This window comes from Lepidochelys olivacea (genome assembly GCF_965140295.1).
Source record: "Lepidochelys olivacea isolate rLepOli2 genome assembly, chromosome: 16".
Classification (NCBI taxonomy): Eukaryota; Metazoa; Chordata; order Testudines; family Cheloniidae; genus Lepidochelys; species Lepidochelys olivacea.
Genome location: NC_140426.1, coordinates 27,829,596 through 27,842,792, shown reverse-complemented (window position 1 = coordinate 27,842,792; position 13,197 = coordinate 27,829,596). Strand labels below are relative to the sequence as shown.

The 13,197-nt window shown below is 41.4% G+C and overlaps 1 protein-coding gene across 2 annotated transcripts in view; it reads right to left on the bottom strand.

Moving 5' to 3' along the window:
* Window positions 1-13,197, bottom strand: part of RALGPS1 (Ral GEF with PH domain and SH3 binding motif 1) — a 417,852-nt gene that overhangs the window by 291,742 nt on the left and 112,913 nt on the right. The window lies entirely within an intron of this gene.

The following is a 13,197-nucleotide window of genomic DNA, read 5'->3' as shown; positions in this document are numbered from 1 at the left end:
GTGGTATCGGATATACCAGTACTAAAGTAGTTGACAGAGGTGGCACATGCCACTGCAGAAGGTACAGATTCCTACTGCAACAGAGGAGAGTCCAGTACCAACAGGCACAGAAGGTCTCTTCTGTCCCATACAACTCAGGTGTTGTCCATACCGATCAGGTAGTCTGTGATATAAAAACCAGCGCAGAAGGTCCAGCAATAGAGTCAATTTCAACACTGCCCTATGAGGTGCCAGAGTCAAAAACTGAACATTTCTAGAGTGCAGTACCAGAGACCACCCTGCCACGGTTGCTCCCACCTTGGTACCTATCTGCTTGTAGAGAGTCTGATTGGGATCTAGACTTCAAAGGCGATGACTTCTTCTGGTTGGAAGCAGCTGATGTACTGAACTTCTTCTGGTGCTTACAAGGCACCGGGGACAGAAAATTGTGCCTTCTCTCTCTATCACTTTGGCACAGAGAAGCTACTAAGTCCAGTGGTGCACTCTAGGATGGCACCGAATCTGAATCCTCACACATCAAATGCAAAGCAGCCTCCATGAGACTATGCTGAAGCTGCAACTTCCCTCCGCTTTTTAGTATGAGTCTTAACCCCTCTGCAAGTAGGGCACTTATTCCTAACAGATCCCTCACCCAGAAACTTCAAGCAGCTGCAGTGGTGATTGCTGACTGGCACTGACTTATTTCATTCATTCAGAACACCTGAAGCCTGGAGGCTTGGCATACCCTAGTACCGAAACAAAGATCAATGGAAACAAGGAATGATAAGCTGAACGGAAACTTATAACAAGTACTTTAACTAGAACTAGAAAAAACTTTTTTACTAAATATTTACATTAAAAACATTTAGAGTTTTCTAAGGTACAAAGGGAAAGTGAGAAACTCGCATGCTTGCTCCAACTACTGACCACAGACAGCAGGAGAAATTGAGGGGGGTCGGAGAAGCGCTACCCCTTTATACTCTCATGTAGCAGCACGAACATGCAGAGGGCACATGTACCACCCTGATGGGTACCACTCTGGGAAAAAGTTCTCTGGCTTAAGTACACTGGAGCACAGACACCTAAAGTGGAATGGACATATGCAAGCACTCAAAGAAGAATTGTTATTCTAACATTTTATTCAACTATCATCTTCCACCTAGCATAATTTTACTTTGCAATGATACCACACAAAGAATTTTATATTAAAGAAAAAGAGAGCCATAAATATAAAGAAAATGTGTTCTTCTCCTTTACAATAAAGAGTACTCCAGAATCTATTTTCATCTTCCAGGCTGCTAGCTAAAGACGATGGGGAACACTTGTTGCTAAAACAGGGTATGGTCAGCATACATCACTTGCAGCTGGGAAAGAAATAAACAATCAAATTAGCATTTTAATGTTTTTTAAAGGAATTTATTTATATTTCTTACTACAATATTCAGTGTACACAATTTCACAGGTGAGCCTCAAGCATTACTATTATAAATGAGAGAGAGTAGGAAAAAATACGGTAGCAGAAGTTTGTCTTGTAAAATGTTCCTGTTGCTTAAGCAATAGGTTGTGACTAAGCCAAATCTAGTTAGCTAAACTTGCTGCACTCTCTCTCTAACTAGATTGATAGTCATATTATTCTTAACTTTTATTTTGTTCGCAATTTTGTTTATTCTAAATAAGCTCCGCTTTATTCAAGACACCTGGATTGGATTTAGTGGTTGTTACAGCATTGACAAACACAGATCGGTGCTCCAGAGAAAAGGAAACTGTAATCTACCCTCCAGAGGAGACCAAAGAAAGAGGTAACAGTCAGAGCACTGAGCCAAAGGCAAGGAAACTTTAGGAGCTCTCTCAAAAAGGTGCTGCAAGAATACTGACTATGATTAAGACTAAGATTATGTCACGGAAGTCAGGGAATCAGTGATTTCCAGTGACCTCCATGACACTGGGGGGCCCCGCAGCTGACCAGCCTACGTGGGTGGCATTGGGGGCCCAGCAGCTGCAGGTGGCAGGACCCCGCACAACTGACCAGCTGCCACTGCTGGTGATAACCCCTGAGCTGCCCGGCCGCCGCCGCTGGCAGGGCCCCCCCTGCAGTGACTCAGCTGCCGCAAGCAGCCAGCTCTCTCCCTGCAGCTCCCAGTCATGACAGCAGTGGCAGAGGCACGCCGGAGCTGCTCAGTGGCTGCGACTGGGGGGCCCCACGCTGCTCCCCAGCCTCTGCCGCTGGTAGGGCCCCCCACCCGCAGCTCCCCCCCTGCAGCTCCCAGCCCCGCATGGCAGTGGGGCTGGGAGCTGCTATATTTTTCCAAATTATGCAAAAGTATTAGTTGTCAATAAAGTTTATGTCCATGCCAAGCTAACAGTTTCAACTTCAGCTCTTTTTGCTGCAGCCCTGCTTTAAAAATTGTGCTTAGAATTTTTGTTTTTAAACAGTTGGAAGTTTCTTTTCCACTCTCATAACCCAAACAAGGCTGACAGGATTTTGCTGAAACTTGGGGAAAAAAAAATCACCTCTTGGCAGAGACCAACCCTGGAAAATTTAACTAAAAGTTATGTTTTGGAAAGTTTTAAGTGTGGAAACAGATTTATAATGGAAACTGTTTTCAACTTTACCTATGGAGTGTGCTGCCAAGGCTTGCTATAAGTAAATCCTTGACTCTATCAAACAGTGACTGCTGTCCCAAGAGGGCTGTGAAGAGCTGCAAAGATTTGAGAGCCCTAGCTGGCTTTCAAAACTGTCACACTGTGCAGCAGACGATCACAGCTCACCACATTTCCTACTTGAATTGTTAGGCATGCTACACCTCTTCCTTTCTTTTCTATTATGTTCACTCAAAGCTCTTCTCTGGGGACCATCATGGCATGCATGTCTAAGAAAACTATTAGCAGATCACTATCATGTCATGTTTAACTGCAGAGAATTTGATCATACTTAAGAGTTGATCCTGTAAACAGTTATTTGTGCAAGCAAATTTTATTCACAAGAGCAGTCCCATTGAAATCAATGTGCACAAATGTTGCAGGATCAGGCCCCATGTTGTATAGTTTTATAAATCTAAATGTATCAAGTGACGAGGATGCAGAACAGATTGCGAATACATCTCAGCTGTCACATCACAAGTGATGTTTAATGTTGTGTTTTCAGCTCACTTCACACCAGCTCTTCAGGAAATCTTATAGGGCACTGCCCTGTGAATACATTAAAACTTGATCACTGCTAGGAAAGCAGATATTAGTGACCATGTTAAATCAATTCAAGACATGCTTTTTTTACTTAATTCTTTTTAACATACTCCACAGCACAGCAGTAAAACCCAACACTGCCATTTTAATTCCTATGGCAAGATGTGGGTGGAGCTTTCAATATTTTTTCCGGCACTGAAAAACACTTAGTGACTCATAAAGTGGATATAAAGGATTAATGAAGCCAAGGCAGCTCCCAATTCTCTCTCTCACACACACACCCCTTGTTTTTGGTATAAACAGGGCTAGTAGCAAACAGCCACAGGAAAACACATGTGTTTAGATGTCCAGACAATTTAATCCTCAATTTGGCAGTTGAATATGATGAAACTTAAGTTAAACTTTAAAGAAAAATTAATGAAAGTATTCTTTGTTTTTCACTCCTTTTTACAAGGGTATTATTTTATTCACATTTTCTGTGCAAGTTTCTATTTCTTAAACATGAGAGACTAATAGCATTGGCTTCTGGTAGGCTTAGATGGGCAGGAACTTTGCAAGTGGCTCATGCCCATCTCTGCCAGTACATCTCAGATACAAATGGTCTTGATTCTCTTTCAGCAGAAACTGTCAGTGATGCTGATTTGTGCCAATTTGTGTAGGGGTTTTGTAATGTGCACTCATGAGACCAAATATTTGCCTACAACTGAAAGCAGAATTTGAACCCAAGTGTCCAGTGCTGAATGGTTAACATGCTAAGGGCCAATCTTGTACCTCTGACGTTAATGGGAATTCTGCGATCGACTTCAATGGAATCAGCATAGGAATCAATCACTCTGAGCCCAACCCAATGCCCATTAAAATAAAAGGGAGAACTCGTATTAATTTCAAAATGAGAACTACATGCAGTTCACAGTTCCAATTTAAATACACAGACAGTATTCCATCTTGGTCCCTATTGAGGTCTAGTTTGTACTCCATTATACAAATAAAAGCATTTGAGATCTGATAGAATACTTTGGACGACATATAAAGATTTCTGGGCACTGGGCATACATAGCACATACATACTGTGTACAACACACAGCCAGCACTTCCCATTCTGTTTTCTAGATTAACTCTTATATAAACAATATAATTAAGAGAACTCAGAGAGATTTTCACTGACATTATTGTGTTTTGAACACTTCCAAACTTTTGCATATAGGAAAGAACAAATCACTAACTACGAATGTAACACAAAATAATTACATACAAAGCAGCAAAATGTAACCACATCTTTTATTCCATAGGAACATGGTCCTTTGGGTAAGTAATCTGTTTTTTGTTTTTAAGTACAGTTCCTCTTTTCATACAACATGTTTTAAACTACTAATTCAAACAGGTTCTATTTTCACTTGGCTCCCTAATTTTTCACTGGAGCTCAAAACCAACAATGTTTTATCTTGAGCAGCTTTGTATGTTTCTTCATTTGGATGTTCTGCTAGAGTTCACTAATTCCCTGACCTCCAGATCTGACTGTAAATTAAAGGAAAAAGGAAAAAACTGAATCTGTAAATATATTTAACCGAGTCACAGCTTCTGTTAGGAGTAAAAAAAAAAAAAATCTAGGGTGAATGGCAGAGAACCCAAAAAGAAACAATATTTTTAATACAGCAACTTTCTCCTGCTCTCCTTGCCTGGCGGCTGTACAATAATACAACAAAAACATAACAACATAAGAATGGCCATACTGTGCGAGACCAATGGTCCATTTAGCCCAGTATCCTGTCTTCCGACAGTGGCCAGTACAAGATGCTTTAGCGGGAATAAACCGAACAGCACAATTATCAAGTGATCCATCCAAAATCATCCAGTCTCAGTTTCTGGCAGTCAGTCACAGGTTTAGGGACACCCAGAGCTTGGGGCTGTGTCCCTGATCATCTTGGCTAACAGCCACTGATGGAACAAACTTACAGTAGAACCTCAGAGTTATGGACACCTCTGGAACGGAGGTTGTCTGTAACTCTGAAATGTCCCATAATGCTGGACAAGAGGTTACGGACTTCAGCCATGGGGTGGGGAGTTGGGGCTGTAGGGCTCCAGGTATGGGGCTCAGGACTCCTGCCTCCAGGGAACACCAGGGCTCACGACTTCAGCCCTGCAGCTCCGTTCAAGGCTTCAGCCCTGTGGGGGATGCTGGAGCTCAGGATTCCCCATGGTTCCACTCCCCGTTTCAGCTGGGGAGTGGGGCGCAGCACATGTTGGGCCTTGGGGCTTTAGCTACAGGGGGAGCACTGGGGCTGAAACTGGCTCTTTCCTCTTAGCTAAAGCCCTGAGTCTCCCCTGCCTGTCCGGAGCCCTGAACCCCGCTCCCATCCTGCGGCTGCAGCCCCAACCTCCCTCCTCCCCTTTGCCCGCCCCCATGGCTGAAGCCCTGCTAAGTTACATGAGCAATTAATACTTATAAAACCATGGGCCTTCCGTCAGGTGCAACTGTGAAACTTAACTGCCCCCTCCTGAGCCCCCGTATGCCTTCAGGGTCGGTGTGGGCTAAATATCCCATCACATATATATTTTTTGAGATGGGGTGACCAGAACAGCATACAGTATTCAAGGTGTGGGATTTATATACTGACATATATATATACACCTCTGGACTCTGGGCACCATATTTCAGGGAAAATGTGGACAAACTGGAGAAAGTCCACAGGAGAGCAACAAAAATAATTAAAGGTCTAGAAAACATGACCTATGAGGAAAGACTGAAAAAACTGCATTTGTTTGTCTGGAGAAGAGAAGACTGAGGAGAACATAACAGTTTTCAAATACATAAAAGGTTGTTACAAGAAGGAGGGCCAAAAATTGTTCTCGTTAACCTCTGGGGAGAGGACAAGAAACAATGGGCTTAAATTGCAGCAAGGGAGGTTTATGGCGGACATTATGAAAAGCTTCCTGTCAGGGTAGTTAAGCACTAGAATAAATTGCCTGGGGATGTTGTGGAATCTCCATCATTGGAGGTTTTTGTCTGCTGCTACACACCAACAAGATGTTTTCAGTGAACTATCCATGATGACTACAAGATCTCTTTCTTGAGTGTTTACCAGCTAATTTAGACCCCATCTCGTTGTGTGGGTAGTTGGGATTATGTTTTCCAATGTGCATTTTACACTTAACATTGAATTTAATCTGCCATTTTGTTGGCCAATCACCCAGTTTTATGAGATCCTTTTGTAACTCTTCAGAGTCATCTTTGGATTTAACTATCTAGAATAATTTTGTATCATCTTCAAATTTGTGGTGTTTGTGTTTGGTGGGAAGACTGAAATCGATTCTCCATTGAAACTCAAATTGCAAATCCATCACAGAAAAAGCAGAATAAGACACACTGGTGAAAGCCCTAAAATGTGGGTAGTGTGAGATTCTGATTTTTTTTTTTAAATAACCAATGGTATAGGTTAGTATTTTTAGGAAATAAAGGAACCAGGATAAATATTTGAAGTTGGAGCAGACCAAAAATCTCCTAAAGTAACAGAGGTGTATCGAAACAAAAGGAGTTACAATCAGGAGCACCAAGTTCTGAGAGTCTTAAAACAGAGTAGACCCTTAAGTTACAAATTATAACTCAGAAAAGGATATATACCTTGATGATGACCCCATTCTTCCTCCTCCCAATATTTTGCACTCTAATTAAAATGTTTATTTCCAAATAATATCATGATGCAAAAAAAAATCACAATCGCAATAAGATATATTATTAAAACCTCAACAGTCTCATCAGAAAACAGAGTCTGAAAATAAAACTTTTCATTAGAGAACAAAGTGAGCAAGTAATGTACCTCTTCAAACATAAACAGGGATAAAATGTTAAAAGGATAAGGAATATGAAACATTCTACCATACAGTTTTGTGTACAAGTGAGCACTTCAACTGAGAGATGACTTGGTTGTTGTGTATAAACTAACAGCAAATTAAGAGGACTGAAGGGATTGAATAGTAAAGGGCCAATAAAAGTTATTACGTACATTCTGTAATGAATTCATTCCCTAATGGGAAGCCACTATAATTTAAAAGAAAACTGGAGTATTGTACTGATCTTCCTTAGTATAAACAACAGGTCTGCCCACAGAATTTTGCATTGTCTGGGAGTCCAGCCAAAGGCGTCTATTGAAAATTTGTATAGACCTTTTGTTTCATAGTATTGTAGCATTGAGATTGAATGCTAAAATATCATGAATCAAAGCATCTACTGAGTGGTGGTCACAGCAGAACTTCTATGCTGAAATAGAAACATTTTACAAGACAATGCAGAATTAATGCATATAGATTTGTGTTTCTCATCATATTATATGAAAATCACATGACAGAGATGTGATTTGGGTAATGAGACACAAAGACATCCTTCTCTCATATTAGGGTCAGCTAAGGTGATTTACAAATCAAGATTCCTTCAGTAGGCTGTATGAAATGAGGATTTCGTCACAGTCTAATTGCCAGTAGGCAGTTATCCACAACACACACTCTAACACTTAAAGAAAAGGAGGACTTGTGGCACCTTAGAGACTAACAAATTTATTTGAGCATAAGCTTTTGTGAGCTACAGCTCACTTCATCGAGCTGTAGCTCACGAACGCTTCTGCTCAAATAAATTGGTTAGTCTCTAAGGTGCCACAAGTCCTCCTTTTCTTTTTACAGATACAGACTAACATGCCTGCTACTCTGAAACTCTAACACTTGGGACTCTTATTCGCAGTCTCAGTAGAAGGGTGAGTTCCATAAGCATGGAAACAGCACGCCCCTTACGAGTCCTAGTGGTGGTCCTTCAAGAGCTGTGGTGGCATATTGGTTGGGGGCATGGGAGAGAAGCTTGGCCTGCCCTTACTAGTGCTGTAACTCTTTCAAAGATAATTACAAGACTTTATTAACCAAGCATATTTCCAAAATTTGCAAAGGTTCCATTTATTTCCTCAGCTTCCACTATCTTTATTTCTGCAGTAACAAGGAAGATTTTCAGTCCAAGAGGAAAGATGGGAATTTTCTTTACAAATAAAATTTTATTTGAAAATCTGGCAAAGTAAATTGAAATGCCTACAGTAACTAAAATATATGATATTATATGATTTCATGTGATATGATAATAGGATACCAGATATGAAGAGCAAAGGAGGAAACTGTGGCCAGCAGACTTAACGATAATAGTAAGTTTTTAAAATATATTAGGAACAAAAAAAATCCTGACAATGGAGACCTGAGAGAAAGTTTGGAATTTGGGGGAAGCATGGGCTGTTATAGCAAGGATAAGGGAGAGACAAGACAGAACTGGGGGGGAAATCAAATCAGTATCTTCGATGTCTGTATACTAATGCAAGAAGTATGGGGAATAAGCAGGAAGAACTTGAAATGCTAGTAAATAAACAGAACTATGATATAGTTGGCATCACAGACTGGTGGAATAATACACATGACTGGAATATTGGTATAAAAGGGTACAACTTGCTCAGGAAGGACAGGCAGGGGAAAAAGGGAGGAGGCATTGCCTTATATATTAAAAATATATACACTTGGACTGAGGTTGAGATGGGAATAGTAGACAGACTAGCTGAAAGACTCTGGATAAGGATAAAAGGGGTAAAAAACAAGGGTGATGTCATGGTAGGGGTTTACTACAAACCACCTAACCAGAAAGAAGAGGTGGATGAGGCTTTTTTATAACAACTAACAAAATCATCCAAAGCCCAGGACTTGGTGGTGATGGGGGACTTCAACTACCCAGACATCTATTGGGAAAATAACATAGCAGGGCACCGATTATCCAACAAGTTCTTGGAATGTACTGGAGACCATTTTTTATTTCAGAAGGTGAAGAAAGCTACTAGGGGAAAAGCTGTTCTAGATTTGATTTTGACAAATAGGGAGGAACTGGTTGAGATTTTGAAAGTGGAAGGCAGCTTGCATGAAAGTGATCATGAAATGGTAGAGTTCATGATTTTAAAGAATGGTAGGAGGGAGAACAGCAAAATAAAAACAATGGATTTCAAGGCAGACTTTAGCAAATTCAAGGAGTTGCTAGGTAAGATCCCATGGGAAGTAAGTCTAAGGGGAAAAACAAATGAAGACAGTTGGCAGTTTTTCAAAGAGACATTATTAAAGGGCACAAGAGCAAACTATCACACCGTGTAGGAAAGATAGGAAATATGACAAGAGACTAGTATGGCTTAACCAGGAGATCTTCAATGATCTGAAACTCAAAAAAAGAGTCCTACAACAAGTGGAAACTAGATCAAATTACAAAGGATGAATATAAACAAATAACACAAGTATGCAGGGACAAAATTAGAAAGGCCAAGGCACAAAGCGAGATCAAACTAGCTGGAGACATAAAGGGTAACAAGAAAACATTCTACAAATACATTAGAAGCAAGAGGAAGACCAAGGATAAGGGAGGCCCATTGCTCAATGGGGGGGGGGGAGAAATAATAACAGAAAATGCGGAAATGTGGTTAATGACTTTTGTTTCGGTTTTCACCAAGAAGGTTGGTGGTGATTGGACATGTAACATAGTTAATGTCAGTGAATATGAGGTAGGACCAAAAGAGGCTAAAATAGGGAAAGAAAAAGTTAAAAAGTTCTTAGACAAATTAGATGTCTTCAAGTCACCAGGGCCTGATGAAATGCATTCTAGAATACTCAAAGAGCTGACTGAGGAGATATCTGAGCCATTAGCCGATTATCTTTGAAAAGTCATGGGAGAGATTCCAGAAAACCAGAAAAGGGCAAATATAGTGCCAATCTATAAAAAAGGAAATAAGGACAACCTGGGGAATTACAGACCAGTCAGCTTAACTTCTGTACCCAGAAAGAGAATGGAGCAAATAATAAAGCAATCAATTGGCAAACATCTAGAAGATAGTAAGGTAATAAGTAACAGTCAGCATGGATTTGTCAAGAACAAATCGTGTCAAACCAACTTGATAGCTTTCTTTGACAGGGTAACAAGCCTTGTGGATAGAGAGGAAGTGGTAGACGTGGTATATCTTGACTTTAGTAAAGCTTTTGATACTGTCTCGCATGACCTTCTCATAAACAAACTAGGGAAATGCAACCTACATGGAGCTACTATAAGATGGGTGCATAACTGGTTGTAAACCATTCCTAAAGAGTAGTTATCAGTGGCTCAGAGTCATGCTGAGAGGGCATAACGAGTGGGGTCCCACAGGGATCCGTTCTGGGTCCAGTTCTCCTCAACATCTTCATCAATGATTTAGATAATGGCATAGAGAGTACACTTATAAAGTTTGCGGATGATACCAAGCTGGGAGGGGTTGCAAGTCATTTGGAGGATAGGATTATAATTCAAAATGATCTGGACAAACTGGAGAAATGGTCTGAAGTAAATAGGATGAAATTCAATAAGGACAAATGCAAAGTACTCCACTTAGGAAGGAACAATCAGTTGCACACATACAAAAAGGGAAATGACGGCCTAGGAAGGAGTACTGCGGAAATGGATCTGAGTGTCACAGTGGACCACAACCTAATATGAGTCAACAATGTAACACTGTTGCAAAAAAAAAAAAAAAAGCGAACATCATTCTGGGATGTATTAGCAAGAGTGCTGTAAGCAAGACATGAGAAGAAACTCTTCCACTCTACTCTGGGCTGATTAGGCCTCAGCTGGGGTATTCTGTCCAGTTCTGGGTGCCACATTTCAGGAAAGATGTGGAGAAAGTCCAGAGAAGAGCAACAAAAATCATTCAAGGTCTAGAAAACATGACCTATGTGGGAAGATTGAAAAAACTGGGTTTGTTTAGTCTGGGGAAGAGAAGACTGAGAGGGGACATAACAGTTTTCAAGTACATAAAAGGTTGTTACAAAGAGGAGGGAGAAAAATTGTTCTTCTTAACCTCTGTGGACAGGACAAGAAGCAATGGGCTTAAATTGCAGCAAGGGAGATTTAGGATGGACATTAGAAAAAACTTCCTAACTGTCAGTGTGGTTAAGTACTGGAATAAACTGCCTAGGGAGGTTGTGGAATCTCCATCATTGGAGATTTTTAAAAACAGGTTAGACAAACACCTGTCAGGGATGGTCTAGATAATACTTAGTCCTGCAATGAGTGCAGGAGACTGGACTAGCTGACCTCTTGAGGTCCCTTCCAGTCCTATGATTCTACGATTCCATGGTATTGGTCCATTAATAGATAGAAATGGTAGCATTATCAATAAAAATGCAGAAGAGGCAGAAATGTTCAATAAATATTTCTGTTCTGTATTTGGGAAAAACAGATGATGCAGCCTCATCAGATGGTGATGACACTACTCTTTCCATTCCACTAACGTTTCTGGATAAAAGCTACTACATTTAAACATTTTCAGATCAGCAAGTCTCAATAACTTGCATCCAACAGTTTTAAAAGAACTGGCTGAGGAGCAAGTTTTTATCCAGAACTGAGGGAAAGTCTCAAAAGTGGGGGACTGGCTGTGATTGCTTGATCTACTTTATGCCGGAGGGTATACTGGAAAACTGTTCAAAGGCAATAGGTAACTTGTATTAGAAAAGGGAATGTATCTAACTTAGAACTGTAAAGCCTGATATTGCATCTTCATGTTTTTTTCCTTTGTAACTTGTATGTGTTCACTTTCCCTTGCTACTCCATCTTTGAATCTGTGATTTTTTTGTGTTTTTGTAAATAAACAGTTTGTTTACTTTTACCCTAAGCAGTCTCTGTTGTGAAAACTGTGTGGAGTGTATGTCCCAAAGTGAACTGGTAAGTGGAGGCAGGTTTCATGTCTTCGAGGGTGATTAACCAAGAGGGGAAAAGTCTGAGTGTCTGGTAGTTGAGAACTTGGTTTGGACAGATTTGGGAAGACTCAAGATTGGAAGGGCTCTGGCGTCAAGCCTGCAAGGCATAAGTAGGCTGGTGGAAGCCAGGGTCAGACCTTTATGTTTGTGGACTGGCTACCATTGTTAGAGCTCTAAGCCATAGCTGCATACCATTTCGGCACCCAAAGTTATAGGGCAGGTGGTGACAGAACCCCTTACTGGTCTGGGTGATCCCCAAAACATCACAGTAAGTCATGTGTGTGTAAGATGGAACAAGAGGGGAGGTGTCTTTTCATAAAGATTTTCAGCACCAGAAACAGTTTGGATTATAGTATATGTTGTCTATATACACACACACAAACAATGAACTGAAGGGAAAGCTTGACTTGCCTAAAGTACGGAAATGTTTTGGTCTGTTAACCTGGACTTTGACAAAAATTGCTCGAAAGACTTTTTAAAAGAACAAAGTCCTGCTTGATATCTTGATAGAACTACTTACCTAAGAAAGCTTTTTATTATTAATTATTATTTGTACTGCAATAATATGTAGAGACCCCAACCAGAAGTAAGGACCCTAATATGCTAGATGTTGTACAGGCATATAGTCAAAAAACAAGTCATTGCCTCAAAGAGCTCACAGTCTAGGTTATTACATGGCACAACATATGAATGAGACAAACGAATCAGGGAAAGGAAATAACAGTAACGCAAACAAGTTAAGCTTATGCTTTAGTTAAACGTGTAACGCAATGGTTTGTACTAACTGCCATAAAACTATAGATTTCTCGTTCACACATACACAGGGGTGAAAGTAAGTATAGGGACTTACCGGTATGGGGCTGGGCTGGGGCCGGCTCTGGCCCCCAGAAGGGGCAGGACCGCAGGCAGAAAGGGCGGGGCTGGGGGAGGTCAGAGCCAGCCCCGGGCCACCCTGTACCAGCAAGTGCCTCCCTCCCTGCCCCCGGGGTAACAGTGGCAGCCGGGCGCTCTGGCAGCGGTTTAAAGGGCCCTGGATGGTAGCAGCTGCCAGAGCCCTGGGCCCTTTAAATTGTCCCTGGAGCCCCACCGCCACTTCCCCAGGGCTCCAGCAGCAGGGCTCCGGGGATGGGGCTCCGGCTGCCACTACTGCGCCGGGCCCTTTAAATTGTCCCCGGAACCTGCCGGAGCCCTGGGGAAGCAGCGGCGGGGCTCCAGGGACGATTTAAAGGGCCCAGGGCTCGGCCGTCGCTACCGCCT